Source organism: Serinus canaria, chromosome 1A, assembly GCF_022539315.1.
Source record: "Serinus canaria isolate serCan28SL12 chromosome 1A, serCan2020, whole genome shotgun sequence".
Classification (NCBI taxonomy): domain Eukaryota; kingdom Metazoa; phylum Chordata; class Aves; order Passeriformes; family Fringillidae; genus Serinus; species Serinus canaria.
In genome coordinates this window covers 23,301,851-23,316,911 of record NC_066314.1, presented here as the reverse complement: position 1 = coordinate 23,316,911, position 15,061 = coordinate 23,301,851, and positions in this window count along the sequence as shown.

Here is a 15,061-nt window from a genome sequence, read left to right as displayed (position 1 = left end):
TTCTTATTGACATTCTGAGAGAGATCAGGCAAGAAGAGAGTTAAGAGCTGGAAGCAGATCTCCCAGGTGTTGCCTGGGAGTAAAAGCCTTCAGTGGAGTTCAAGGGACTGACATCTTGCATGGAAACAAACTTCTGCTGGAGCCTGACTTATGTCTTTAGGATGTATGCAAATGTCTAAGAATCCACACTCATTTTTCAAATTCAGAGCAAAGCACTATATCAGCAGGAGGGCTCATGATTTTAACAGCTTGATGAAAATATTTCTACTGGAGCAGTCTTTTCACAAAAAATTATGGCTTTGGTTAATTTTGCAAGGTCTGTTTTTCATGCTCCATTGATTTTTCTATGAAATATGCAAACCTGAAAGACAAAACATTTTCTCTGAACCTCAAAATTCTATGTTTGGAAATAAAATCAGGTGTCTTGTGAGTTTCATTATCCCTTGTCTTTTTTTGGAATGCTGTCCTGAGAACATCTCTACTGGTGCATTGTTGTCAGGAACTCCAGTGATCAGCATTATTTACCGGTAGGTAGATCACCAGATAAAGGATAAATGGATAAACTGGCAAAAAAAGAAAATAATTATTACCTGCAAAATTAAATTATAAGCCACTGAAAAACTCAACAGATTATTTGTGTGCATGTGTCTGTGTATGCTTCTTTTGAAAATGTGACTAGCTTTACTTATACCCAACTAGCTACAAAGATCACCATTATATAACATGATCCTACGTAGCCACCTAATGTACTGGGCACACAGCTATTCAAGTATGCATGATTAACAGTGGTGATGAAAACTTTTATAAAGAATACTTAAATCACAGAAACTAAAGAAACACTCTTCCCCAAATAACTTGGGAAATTTCATCCACTGCAGAGTCAAGCCTGATAATGGTGCCATATCCCTTCCCCCTCTTGGATCATTAAGGATGATGCTTCTGTTTGCATCCCTTGCCTGCACCCCTAATGGCTCCACTGTTACCAACAGTCAGATTAGCTGAGGGACCAACAGCAAGAGAAAGGACAAACAGGACAAATAACATCTGCACAACCTACTTTGTCCTAAAAGAAAGTGTCTGACTTTTCACCCCCACTTCAACAGTCCATCTTTTTGTTTTCCCAAGCCCCATGGATATCACCTATGTTGGAAAGGGGCCTCGTGCAACCCTCCTAGGAGGTGTTGTTGCTATGTCTGTGCTGTGCAGGAACTGGCTGGCCCTCAAGGCTCAGTTCTGGAGCTCCTCTGAGACCTGAGCTGCGCAGAAGAAGGGCAGACCTCTCAGCTAGATTTGTGTCCAACAGGATCTGCCATTGAGGACCTATCAGACACAAAAGTCTACTTTTGGACCTGACACACCAGGTTTGGATAAAGGATTTTGATATAGGGACAGGCAGGAATTATAGGCCCACTCTGTCATGCAAGAAGAGCTCAAAGTTTTAGGGTGTACCACTAGGAGGAAGCCTCCAAAAGTTTTGGTTTTTTCCTAGGCTTAGTGCACAATTTTGTTTAATGAACAATTTTTTTCCTAGGCTTAATGCACAATTCTTGCTGGAGGAAACTCCTTTACTATATCAACATTCTGTACACCTCATGAAGTCTGTTTAGGGACTTGTAAAGCAAAGAATACTGTGTAAGTGTAACAAAAAAGTGTTATCACAGCTGCACACACTTGTGGGACAAAATTAGAGGGAAAAGGCTCCAGGTTGAGGGCACAGTAACTTGGCAACTGAGATGTTATCCACAGCATCCTTTAAATAATCAGCCAAATGTTAAAGACTTTATTATAAACTGCTTATTATTTCCTTTGAAGCAGTGTTTAGAATAAAATACCAGCTGGTAATGTAGGATTTTTCCAACTGTTTGTACACAATATTCTTTTTGAAATACAAGAAGAAAAAGAAACAAAGGTTTTCTGATGAGAACAAACTGAAATACAAGAACTTCTGTGGGAAACTGAAGGAGTAACAGGATTAAAAGCAAAAAATACATGCATCCCACAGACTCCCTTCTTGCCTCTGAGGCCTCTCATTCAAGTACTGACCAGGACCACTGTGGCTTTGTTTATGGCATCTAACAAGCTCTAATCCTCTGGCTGTAGGACTGCATTAGGTACTTTTTAAAGTGCTTTTTGGAGCTCTAGGGAACAATGAAACAAATTCAGCTTTTTCATGTTTATCAGCACTCCATCTATACTGTTAGTGTAGAGGTAAATGTATTTTATATATATATATGTTGTCTGTATGTTGAAATCCCTTATTTACTGAAAACAGAATTGCTAAGATCTGTCATTTATTTACATTAGAGAACTCTAGACAATTTAATGTGATGTGATGCTTGTATATTCTTGTTTTGTAAAACTGATCAACAAGATATATATATATATATATTTTAAATTACATTTAACAGTCACTCATAGCATCTTAGTTTAAATGAAATAGCTTCTTTTCCATATTTAGGTGCTTTGGGGAAGTTTTTAAGAATTTGAGGAAGTGAATGGATTTTTAAGGTTTATTTTAGCACCACTGGAGCTAATAATTTCTCATCAACCCCAGCATCTGGAAGACTGAAGTCACAAAATTCAGATGGCTTACAGCTGTCAGCTTGCCCTCTAGTGGTATTTCTTTAAAGCCACCACTGATGAAGAAAACAGATGGACAACAGTATTTTAAATTTATGAAAAACATAAATTGACTTATGTTGTTGCTGGAGAAGGAAATAGCTATAAAAATGCCTAACTATTCTAATTTCCCCTAGCACAGCAGGCAAAATAAAGCTGCAACACAAACTCTGAAAACTTCACACGGAAATTTGAAATTGTAGGTTAGGCTACTCAGGTAACTTGACTTATTTCATTGTTACACAATACCCCCATTTTTTTCAACTTCTCGAGTATTTCAATGTCCTTCATCCCTGCAAAGAATACACTACCATTTTATTTCCTGGGCAGGGGCTATGGATTTTTTGGATCACTAAATATGTAGTTTAGCAAGGACTGAGAGCAAAAGTTAAAAAAACCACCTCAACTGCAGGAATTTCTCTTTGATTTTGTGCAGGTAACTCTCTGCTTGCAGTATGCATAGAGGCAATGCTTAGATTCAAAAGCTCCAGGAGAGTGGAGAAGACAGAGGTCTTCCCAAGCTCATGGGTGAAGAGGTGGACAGGTACTAATAAAGAACTTCTAGTCAGGCTGAGCTGAAACTGATTCACAGCAAACAAAAGGGATGCAGCATTGATCTAATTTATTTCTTACATCGCTTCTGCAGTACGTTACATGCTTATTATTTTACGGTCTCTACTTGCACTGTTCTGCAGGTAAAAACAAAACAGGCTGAGGGAAAAATCAAGAAAAAGACAAGTTGTTCTTCGGCACAGAAGACACTAGCCTATAGCCACCTAGGAGTTGAATATCTTTCTAAAGCCTTGTCACATGTTTCTACCTGGTTTTGCAGTGGAATAGAATGACCAGGAAGAGGTTTGGAGAGCTGATATAACTGCAGCTCAACCCAGCACAAGAGCAGATGATTTCTTTATAACTAAATCAAGCCTTCAATTCACTAGGTAAGTCACATAATTGATTAAAGAGAGGGAAGAGCTTCCCTGAAAATCTGGACTTTGAACAGCTTCATCTGCAAAGCTGCTGACTGCAAAATCTAGCAGGTCTGTGAGGACTAAAACTAAATTTGCAAGTGTCTACTGGCATAAGGTATTCTCACTTTTACAGATTTAACTTAAGATAATTAAAGAGTCTGATATTGACAGTGTACTAAGCATACATGCTTAGCAATTCTCAAGACTGGCCACTTAAATCCATTGAACAATTCCTTAAAATACTTATGCAGTTTTGTCTGGACCACAGTTGAAGTATGTTACTGTTGGAGGCAATGCCAGTGTATGCACTTTATATTTATGTGGATGTACATGCACACCTATTTTATGCATAAGGTATACATGCAGATATTATATATGATATAGATACATAGATATATAGATAGAGATAGAGAGAGATAGATAGATAGATAGATAGATAGATAGATAGATAGATAGATAGATAGATAGATAGATAGATAGATAGATAGATAGATGGATGGATGGATGGATGAACAATGTGTCATGGTGAAAGACATTTCAGTTGTTAGAAAGTTCACTTTTGTTTCCAAGTAATGGAGTATGGTTAAAACATTTTCAAAGACTGGCCCAAATACCAGTCCCCCAATGAAGATGAGAACTAATAGTACAAATGGAGAAAAACAGTCCCCAGCATAAGCATTTACCACCTGGCAGACTAGCCACTGACTTAATCACAAAGTGTTTGCTCATACTCTGACCTACCTTGCAGCACCAGTACTACTCAAGTAGTACTGGTAGTAGTTAAGTGCTACTAAGTAGTACTAGTAGTAGTACTTCAGTATGACTACTAAGAGACAGGAAGCTATCGTGCAGTTATCTACAGGCCCTGAATAACAAATATTCTTGAACATACAAATGTAGACACTATATATTAAAAAAAAGAAAAAAGGAAGGAATAGAAGCCTATGCCTAACATGTGAGAAGTAAAAAGGAGATCTGTGAAAGTCTGTGGTTATGCATAGCTGACCTTAAGAGGCACCCTACAGATGGATGTGTCTTCTCTGCAATGAGATGAATTTTACCAAAAGTGCTTAATATGCTACCTTTTGCCTGAACTGGTACCGTAGGACTACCTCAATTCCTGGAGAACACTGGAAAAGTCACTTTGGTCAGATGGAGCTCAAAGCTCCATGAGTTCAGTAACTCTTAAGGAGAAAGCCTACACAAAATGGAATAATGTCTTGCTTGGTCTTTGCTGTAGCACAGAAAGGGCAGCAGACTTTATTACTTGCCACGTAGCCTTTGCTGTGATTTAAAGCTGAGAAGACACCACCAGGAAGTCTCTCATGTCCTGGCCTGAGAGGTGGAGACAGATCTAACCTTTGGCAAAGTGAAGTCTTTAGAGACCTTTGTTTCAATTTTGAGGGCTGCATTCCTATGGGTAGAGGTACCCATTATGTACATCACAGAACATGTGATTACTCTGTGCCAGATGTGTGGTGAGAGGGTGGGAAGTGTTCATCTGCATACGCTGTAAGAGTTGATTAAACACAGTAACCTGCCTGAAAAAATTGCATAATGAAAAGTCACCATTTCATTTTCTCCTCTCCATTTAAGACAGACAGAGAACACCACATTTATCTCAGCAGTCATCATACTAAAGGACCCTGTTCATTACAGTACCTGGTAACATTTGAGTGGGGTGAGGCTTTAGCCTTGTGCTTGTCAGCTGCTCTCAGGTCCTTAATCCAGAAATCAAAAAAATATACTCCTAAACTAGAAGAAAACTTCCTTCAAGATTTTATGCAACAAATCTTCACCACTACATTTGTTTTATATAACTTATGCACTTGTAGAGTCATGTAAGTGCAAGAGAAAATATCAGAACAGCAACCTTCAAAATCGATGTGAAAAAAAAATTCAATTGTCAAGAAGCAGGATTTCATTAACAGCATCATACAATAAAGCTTTGCCATCCAGTTTGGGTGATCTCAGGCTACATGTCATTTAGCATTTGAACTCTGTCAGGAAACTGACAGTCATTCATATTTTCACTAAGTTACTTCCTCCAAGACAAGTCCTTAAGTGATTTTCCTTCTCCTACATGTATTTGCAGTATATAATGTATTTGCAGTATATAATTATTTTAAACCAGAAAGAACCAGATGCATCCAGTCATCTTGGATTTCAGTGAAAATTACTCAGATTGAAAGGGATGCGTTATTGTAACTCAATCCTGTTTATATGCCCCAAAATATCACCCATTGTGGGTGGCGGGGGAACCTCCACCATCATGCTGATTTGTTCTGTTACTACATGTTCTTTGAGATTATCAACAGCCTGCAAAAAATGAATTTGCCATATGTCTATACTCAGCCATTCTCCATTTGGTTGAATGGACAACTCCTGTTTTATAGAGATCTGGATTTTACTCTCTTGAATCATGCTGAATGGAGAGACTTAATACCCAAGTAAATCCAGTTCTCTAAAGCCAAGCAGGACAATTACCATTATCTATCTGACCTTCTGCACCACATAAAATTCTATGTACTCGTAGCTCAGTCAATTTGTGTTTGAGACAGGCTGCCCATTTCAGGAAGCTATCTGCCCTTTTTGTCAGTTGCAGAGAGCCTGAAAGTAAGAGGCAGAGCATCAAACATTTTTCCAAAGGAACTGGAACAAGCAGAAGCTGTGCAGTCTCACCCATAGAAAATTACACTTTTAGGAATACTGAGAGAAATCAGAGTTTTTGCGATATTGCATCAGGTTTAGAATATATCCTTAGCTACTGTGCAATGCTGCTGAAGAATTTCAGGTCCTCTGTGTATCCTCTTCTTTTGTCTCCCGCAGTTACATGAAGACATAACATTTTCTATAAAGTAATGACAGGTACAAAAATGTTTGGCATGTCAATTGAGGGCAGTCAGATCAGCTGCCTGCAGGAATACTGGTTCCTTCATTAATTTGCTGGGGAGCAGACTGCCTACAGTCACTGTGAACACTTTTTCTAGTCTGACATATTACATCAAAGCACAAATACAAACGTGGCTTTATTATCTAAAGTTACAGGACATACCACATTAACTCTTATTTCCTACCAGATAAGAAAAGCTATAGCCAAATAAGATTGACCAGATCTTAAACATCACCACAGTAGGAAGTCCAGGTTCTGGCACTTTTTCTCAGGGTTTTGTGCCCATCTTTGATGAGATGAAATAGGAATCCCCTTTTCTATTGTTTTTTCCTCTCTTGTACCACATCCATCACTGAATGCAATGCAGAATTAGTTTCTTCTGTCAAATCAGGAGATTATCACAGTCTGCCCCAGACAACTATTATCCTTTTGCAATCCCTGCTGGTCACCATGGTGCTCAGACCAGCCTCACTCCAGTCAATATTATCACTAGTCTATTTTCAAGGCAAGTAGTATTCTTTCTTACTACATAAGATTCTCTTTGGTTCCACACTCATGAACTTCCTTAGACATCAATATTAAGTGAATGTCAAAGCCTGTCCTTGACCCAATAAAACTGCTTTTGTGACTCACAATGTTCTGCAAACCTTTCAGGAACCTCCACCTAGAACAACAGACATGTGAACTGCAGGCTGCACCTTGGTATGGGCCATGGCCTATGAGAACAGTGTGTGCTATTTAGTGGTGCAAGGCTTACCTTTGATCTCTCTGCTCACCACACAAGAGTGAGCCAGCTAGAAGGAAAAGCAGCTACACCAGCAGAGCTTCCTCATGGATGCTGGGGGAAGCCAGGGGCAGGGGAAGAGAGATGGTATTTCACTATGGGATGCTACGTGCCAAGCACAGAAGCAAGGATCACCAGAGAGGGGCAACGGCACCTTGGAGACAGGAAACTTGTGGGAGGAGGACTGTGGTTGCAAGGACTTGGTCAAGGAGGGATATGAATAAGCAAGGAAAAGCCAGGTACAGGATTCTGGAGGTGAAAAGCAGGACATTGCACATGTAGCTTGATTTGAGTGGAAGTAATTTCTGAGGGGAAGAGAGACAGAAAGCACTCTGGCAGAGAGGTGGAAGATAGAGACTGAAGATCTGGCACAGGCCAAAGCATATGTCCATCTAAACTATCACAGCAAGGAAACTTGGGAACTGCTACTTTAGTGAAATGACCAAAAAGTAAGAATGACCTCTAATCTTAGTTTGAATTTTGATTCAATGTATTGCCTTCGGCAAGGAATTGGTTAGATGGAATTAATTACGTCTATCTACCTATTTCAAAGCACTGCGGCAAGGATTAATTAGTCATTGTTTGCAGATTTCTTTGAAGATGAAAATGCAAATCTGTATATTGAAATGAAATCATTAGTCATAAAGTTATGTGACTTTGATGTTTTCCAAAAATACATAAATTAATACCATAACATCTACTTCCATTTCATTCTTAGGCATATTTGTAATCCTGGATAAGAATTAATAGTGCCTGTAAAACATTACTACACAGTGGTAACATGAATGATTTCCATTTTAAAAATAAGGCTACATTAAAATTATAAAGTTTACAGCCGTAAGACTTAGGCTCATATAAAGCTTCCTGTTGATATTCAAAGATTTAGTTAATCTGCTGTTTTAAAATACTTTCATCTATAGAAATCAAATTTCTGGTTGCTTTCCAACAGTCAGGAATTGTAGGTGATGTTCCTTACAACAGCAGTGAAACTCCAGTGAAGAGAAAGGAATTACTGATATGCATGTGATAAGGATTACAGTCTAGCCTTGGAGTTGTGCCTCCTGGGGTGACATGACAGCCAATGTGCACACATTTCACTGTCTTCTCCAGGACAAGCTTGGGCCACAGCACACAGGGAAGGGTGATAGGTCTTCCCCATCTGTCATTTTTGATAAACTGAAAGACAGTGATACTATGTTTGGCACATAGCTTCAGAAAGCATCAGCTGTGAAAGATCTACTAAGTCAAGAGATGCCTCACAATTTTATGTCATCATCTCAGGCTAGATGGGGTATTACCTTTGATAGAATCACACCTTTGACATTCAGTGAGGTTTTTTTGTTCTGCACACCTATTCACACAACAGAAGTTCCTGTGTGTTTTTTCACCATGGTATCACACTTCTATCACCGTGATATCACACTGAGTCACTTTATACCTATAGAAATCACAGTTTCTGCTGATATCTGAATTTTTTGACATAAATTACTCTGAAATCATCATGGAAAGTTGCTGTGGAAATGTTCTAGGCTAGACTTATTACCAAAGACATTTTGCCTTTTTTTTTTAATGGAACTCTATGAAATGTTTCTGAAAGGGCTCAACAGCTTCTCCACCGTTTGTTTCATTGTAGATGTTGCTTAGCATTCATCTAACTACAATGACACACAAAGTTTTGTTTTGAATTGGCTGTTTTCCAAACAGCTTTTGTGCACTGGTTTATTGAAGTTGACGACTAGGAAGAAGTGAAAGGGAATGTTAAGATTCCTTCAGGGTCCAATCATCCTACCTAACTTTTCACATCTCCTGATATCCATATCACCCCCCCAGAGGACCCATCTGCTGGTGGAAATTATGCCTAGGGCACTATAGTTCTCAAAGCTGCTGAATAGAAACAGAAGCTACCAAAATGGCTGAACAGAAACAAAAGATGACTGGTTTTACTTACGTATCTTTAGATCACATGCAGAGAGCTTCCTTTATTATGTCAAACCAGTGCCTTGACCACAGAGCTCAGAATTACATCCTTATGCAATTCCATCATATCCTATGGAAGCAAATCTAAAGAAGATCTCAGCCAGAGAAAAAGCACTTCCTCCTTGCCTTAGGACCTGTTTGGATTAATTCTCACCTCTACTCTTTTGTTTTGTCCTTCTCATCTTCACCTTGACTCTTGCTCTCCATCAAGAAACTCATTGATTCTTAATTTATTCAGGAGATAACACCAGTACTCACTCCTCTCAAATCTTCATTGCTTTCACCTCATCAAACACATCTTCATAACACAATCATGTCATGTTTGTATTTCAAGACTTTCAGAAAGTCTTGAAATGTGTTTTAAAAATCACTGCCAGGCAGATTCTTTGAACAAAATTTTCTCAACCAATGGCAATGTGCTGTTTTTCCATACCAAATGCATTTTGGATATTAACAATATGATGAAGTTTTATAAAAAGATCCCCATTATTTATGGAAGTGCTATTCAAGTGGCATTGCTCATTTAGTCTAAGTAATCACAGCTCCTAGAGTGGAATTGGGAAGTCATGTTATACAACATCTGAACTAGATGAGACTATATACATGTAAGAACTTTGCAATTTAATAGTATACTTGCATTTCTAACACAGTGATAATGCTTCCAAGGTACAGAATAGAAATCAGATTCAAATTATCACGGGTATGTACATGAACATGATGAACACTGAGTATGTTCTTTGAGAAATAAACATAACATCCTCTTGCCAGAAAATAGCAATGCTTTTTAAAATTATTTCCTCTTAACACAGCCTCTTTTCCATGTGCAGAACAGATCATCTCCTGTTTAAATACCACAATCGTGACTACAGGATACCAGAGTCAGTCAATACTAAAAACACTTACATGCTGTATATGTTCATAATAAAGAGCAAAAAGATGAAAGCACTTGCAAAAACAGATTGTGCACATTAGCTTCAGGGCAGCAGAGACTTGCACAGTGACAGCCTTATCTTGATACTGTGATTTAATTTGTAGTGGCCTTTTCTTTCCTAAGAGTGGTACCTGCCCCATCACTTACTTGATATAAAAAAATTGCAAACCATTTTTGAAAGATGTATAAAGACCCTAATATGTCAGGCCAGTATCACCAGGAATGGCAATGAACAGTTTTTCCATTCTTTCTTTCAGATGTCTGTAATTATTTAAAGTCAGACAAGTAGGTGAGGCAGATGATAATAGTTACTCACGTCACATGTAGCATCCATATTCCACTCTGAAACTTGTCTTTCTGAGGCTGAAAGAGAATGAAGGTGATTAGCAAAATCCTGAAGTCTTTGGAAAGGACATGAGAAGGGGCAAGATGGGGAATGATCTTATATATTCTGTATCGAATTACATGCTGAGGGGGAAGCAGAAGAGCCTTTTTTAAAGACTAAAAGAGCATTGTAAAATAAACTATTAGAAATTGCCGAGAACAAAGTTCAGAAATCTGAGGGTTATTTTCTGTGGGTGGAAAAGAGCAGCTCTACGCAAATTACTTTTCTTTGCATTCTCTCTGTAAAATACTATAAAATAAAACAGAATAGATTATTTTCAGGTGGAAGGGAGCTTTAACGTAATCTGTCTAACCACTTCTGGGCTGAACAAAAGTTAAGTCATGTTATTAAGGGTTTCAAAATGGAGACATTAACATCTTCTTCTCTCTGCACTTTCTCTTCGCAAAGTACTCATTCACTACGCAAAGTACTTGTAGCCAAAAATTTTTCTCTCTCCTCACAGGCCTATGTAGAGGGTTTACCATAAAGAAGCCCTAATATTGACTGATGCCTTCTGGAGTAATTTTAATACCAATATTTAAAAATTAGCTAATTTCTATGTATAGTTCCACCACTGAATTCAAAAGAAACTCTGCTATTTCAGTGAATATCGATGTAGTTCAACTTGCAGACTTAGTACACGATTAGAATAATATTTACCAATCATTTTGAGACATGGTAATGCTCAACTAAATGGAAAGAATAGTTTTAGCCTCTACAATAAATGAAGCATGTGACTCTTCAGAACATTAATAGCGGCATCATATCCAGCAGAAATTGAGTAAAATATTTTTAAAAACCATTATTTTGGAAATTTTATGCCTTCAGGATGGGTTCAATATTCATTGACATATATTTTTTTGTCAATGACTATAAATGGGGTGCTTATGAATTGTATTTCACTCATTCCTCTTGCTATGCAATTAGATGTGGCTGATATATTAAGTGTTTTTCAGTAAGAACATAAGACACAGGCATGGATGGCTTTCAACACCATTAATCAATAATGCAATAGCACAGTGGATGATAATGAAAAGGCAGAAGTTACCAGTGTTTAGCACTGTGCTCTCCGAGACACTGCTCTTCTCTCATGTGAGATACTGTGCAGTGATGGTAACCCTACTACACCAGAGCCAGGTAAGCAGGTAAGACTCCCAACAGAAGGACACTTCTCAAGGCCTTTTATCATTGCCCCCCTCAGCTATTACAGCACTATAGAGCTGCAAAACCTAAGCAGTACTTTCAGGTCAGGCATTAGATGCACCAATTAAAATAGCCCAGAAATTTCACAGAGTTTATCTCTGCCACTCATCACTCCAGAGTCACAATTAGGCCTTAGACACGTGATCATGGTAATCTAAGAACAAATTTTTTTCCTGCAATTAAAAGATGGAAAAACCCTAAGCACTGTGCAACTTGCTATGAAGCTGATATGCCTCAAACAAAAAGTTTTACCCATGACAATATTTCTTCAAACAAGAAGTTACAACAAAATTCCATCTCGTCATGATCCAAAGCCCTGGTTTGGTTCTTTTTGTTTATTTACAAAGGTGTTTCCCAATTTAGACCAACTGTACAAACAGAAAGCCAACCAAAAGGACTTTTCCTGCTGTGACTTGCTTTCACATCTATTAATCTCTGCACTCATAGTTCCTCCTTCCCCACCAGATCCCCTGTGCTGGCTTCAGCACAGTGTCCAAGGTACAGCATATAGAGTTCTTTTTTTCTCACCAAAGGCTTCAGTGTTGAGCCTGCCATTGGCATCAGTTGCCCACCTGAGTGAATAATGAGCTACCACAGCTGGGACAAGCAAGGTCCTAAGTAAAGCTCAAATATTTCACTGAAACTGCTTTTTCTCCCCATACATTAACCAACTTCAGTATCTCAACAATAGCAGCTAAAAAGACTCATCACTAGAAGGTGTCTCAAGTCCCAGCTGAAACATGAACCAGAGGACATCAAGAGAGTGCCTAAAAGTACAAGCATGTACTCTGGCAGTGAACAAGGATGCCAGCTGTGATTACCAAGGAGATCATGGAAATAATAAGAGAAAATACTCAGTTGAAGTAGCAGCTTGTAAAATCCTAGGCTAGAAATAATGACTAAACAGACAGCCTGCCTCAAGGCTCTGAAGAAAGAATAGCATCTGCCATCCTCGTGTGCCACCTCTCTTCATTCTGTTGGTGCAATTCTGTTTCTTGTTCTTCAAGATTTGCTTTCCATAGCATAGCCTACCGAGAAGAAAAACAGCCTCCTGTTGCCCTCTGGTCTTATGCCTTTTATCAGAAAAAACACAGTGCCTATTAAAGAAAAGTGGGTAGTCCTATTTATCTTCTGCTCCTGTTGATCATTTTTCCTTGGGGTTTCCAACAAGGATTCCAACACCGCTTCTGGGCAGGACAAAATCTGCCCAGTATAATCTTCCTCCACTTTCGTAATTGGTTCAAAGGTCCTGGTGCCAAAAGACTGCTCTTTGTTACAATGGATAACCTACTTCAAAAAATAATGATGCTATATAAATTACAAAGCAGAAATATATTGATTTTTTAGTTCAATCCACATTATATCTGGCAGCAGGCAAGATGTAAGTCACCTCTGAACAGAGTCCTTTGACAGTGTGCTGTTCCTTTTACATGGTGATTATGTGCCACAGAGCATATGAAAAAAGAAGTGGAATGGGGTCAAATGGGCATCTCTGCAGAGTATTAAGATAAAGGACGTTATAATTAAAACTGGAAGATCTAGTCATCTTAATGCAGACTAAAGATTAGGATCAGTGCTTTTACAGGAAGATGAATTATACTTTGAGAAGTAGGGAATCTATCAGAAGGAAAAGCCTCCTTCATGAAAGCAATTTAGCAAATACAATTTCAGCTATGACTGTAAAAATGATTCCATGACATACTAGTAAATGTCAGTTACTTGAAGCTTATTATTTATTCTAGGTTCAACAGAATTGTCTTTATGTTCTGCTTAGTACAACTGAAAACAAGAATCCATTTGCTCTGTTATTTTGTAGTAGGTACACAACCCATTACCAATGGCATTTATCCTACCAATAGTTCATAACATCCCCCAAAATTATTAGCTAAGAGAATAATGGTACTGAACTTCTACAGCTGTTATCCATTTCTTCAGTAAAAAAGGGAGGAAAATAGAAAAGAGCTTGTTTTCCTGCCAACAGAAACATGCAAAGTTATTTTTTATGGTTAACACATAAAGTAGGGATATTCTCATTAAGATTGCTATAGTATTTTGCATACTTTAGCAAAAATTGCTGGGGAAAATATGCACTTGGAGTAATTTTTTTTTTTTCAAGGTTTCCATTGCAGCAGTTGCTATCATAACAAAATTCAGATCAGGTGTTTGTTAATGAATTTCTAAAGATAAATAGAAAGTACTTTGAGACCTCATGCTACAGATTAGTTTCTAGTGCATTGTAACACATTCGCAGTCTACCAACCCTTTTCAGACTGTTAACTTTCTATGACATTTTCCAGTTGTTTATTTGCAAACCCCTGTCATTTGATATAATATTACACATTAAACATAGCTTAGATTGCAGCTAGTCATGCATGAGATAAGCAAGATTGCTACTCTTCTCTAGCTACCAGAAAAAAAAAAAAAATCTATATCCTTGCATAGCTGATAATGGGTCCTAAAGTTTCTACAGATTCAGAGGAATAAAGTGGAGGTGAAGGGATATTTCTGTTTTTTCTGAACACATAACCAATCATGTTTAGCCAGCTTGGGTGTGTATAAACTAAAGAAAAGCGAAAGGGCTAAGCTCTTTCTATGAAGTGATATTCTGGGTATGTAGGTGAAAATCAGAGAGATTTAAAACTTTGAGTCTCAGAAAGTATTAGAAAGGTTATCGGATTAAGTAAATTAAATATGTGGGATTTGGGGATGCTTAGTTTTCTTGTGGAGTACATACTGCCTGATTCTTCTTCTTCAGTATGTACCACTCCAGTATTTCCTACCTCAGGTGCTATTTTTTTCTTGAGCAGCATCCAAGGGATGCAATTCTTGTTGAGCAGTCTGACAGATGTTACTAATTTGGGGCATTTTGCTATATTAAATTCTTTAAAGCTCCTATTCCAACAGTCATCAGGTGATTATACTAGATTTTCAGCTTCCAAGGAAGCTGGAGGAATAAGTCTTGCATCTTTCTCAATCTGATCTGACAGGGACATGGTTTGACATGCCATGGCACAACAGTAGCAGTCAGGGCCCCTCTTCTCACAAGAGCATCACAAAGCTATTTCACCCTTCAGCATGGCAGGCTCTATAAAACCTGGCTACTTCTGAGTAACTAAGGAAAGCACAGCCAGCAGCAGCTAGCATGGTTTCAGAGATGTAAAACAAGCCTTATACTGTGAGTAGCAACAAAGCATTTACTGAGGCATTTTACCAACCTTAGGCTAAATAATTCTGCACACAGCTGCTTGCACACACACCTACAAGCACCATTGCAGGGTTTCCTCCCTGCCCTGGCAGA